Source organism: Tupaia chinensis, unplaced genomic scaffold, assembly GCF_000334495.1.
Source record: "Tupaia chinensis unplaced genomic scaffold, TupChi_1.0 Scaffold000093_1, whole genome shotgun sequence".
In the NCBI taxonomy this organism is placed as follows: Eukaryota; Metazoa; Chordata; class Mammalia; order Scandentia; family Tupaiidae; genus Tupaia; species Tupaia belangeri.
This window is the reverse complement of record NW_006159555.1, coordinates 12,490,076-12,490,523: the sequence shown is the minus strand read 5'-3', so window position 1 is coordinate 12,490,523 and position 448 is coordinate 12,490,076. Positions and strand designations below refer to the sequence as shown.

At 40.8% G+C, this 448-nt stretch overlaps 1 pseudogene; it reads right to left on the bottom strand.

The window, feature by feature from the left end:
• LOC106734317 (40S ribosomal protein S6-like) overlaps positions 1-448 on the bottom strand; it is a 1,054-nt pseudogene continuing 606 nt past the window's right edge.

The window sequence follows — 448 nt, the reverse complement described above, 5'->3', positions numbered from 1 at the left end:
TTATTTTTGACTGGATTCAGACTTAGAAGTAGAAGCTCTCAGAGAGGACAGCCTGCGTCTCTTCAAAATCTGTTCTTGGAGTTTTTCTTTAGCCTCCTTCATTCTCTTGGCCAAAAGTTTAGCATATTCTGCTGCCTCTTCCTTTTTTTTCTTAGTACATTGTTTCTTGAGGGCAATACGCCAGCGTATTTTGTGTTGCAGGACACGGGGAGTCACAAGACGCTGAATCTTGGGTGCTTTGGTCCTAGGTTTCTTACCTTCTTTATTTAAGGGCTTTCTTACAACATGTTGGCGGACATCATCTTCTACAGAGAGACAAAAGTTTTCGGATTCTGCTAGCTCTCTTAGGCCCCAGACGACAAGGCACGGTAGTATCAGTCAGTCCTGGAATATCCTTCTCTCCTTTTTTTTTTTTTTTTTTTTTTTTTTTTTGGGGGGTTTTTTCTTT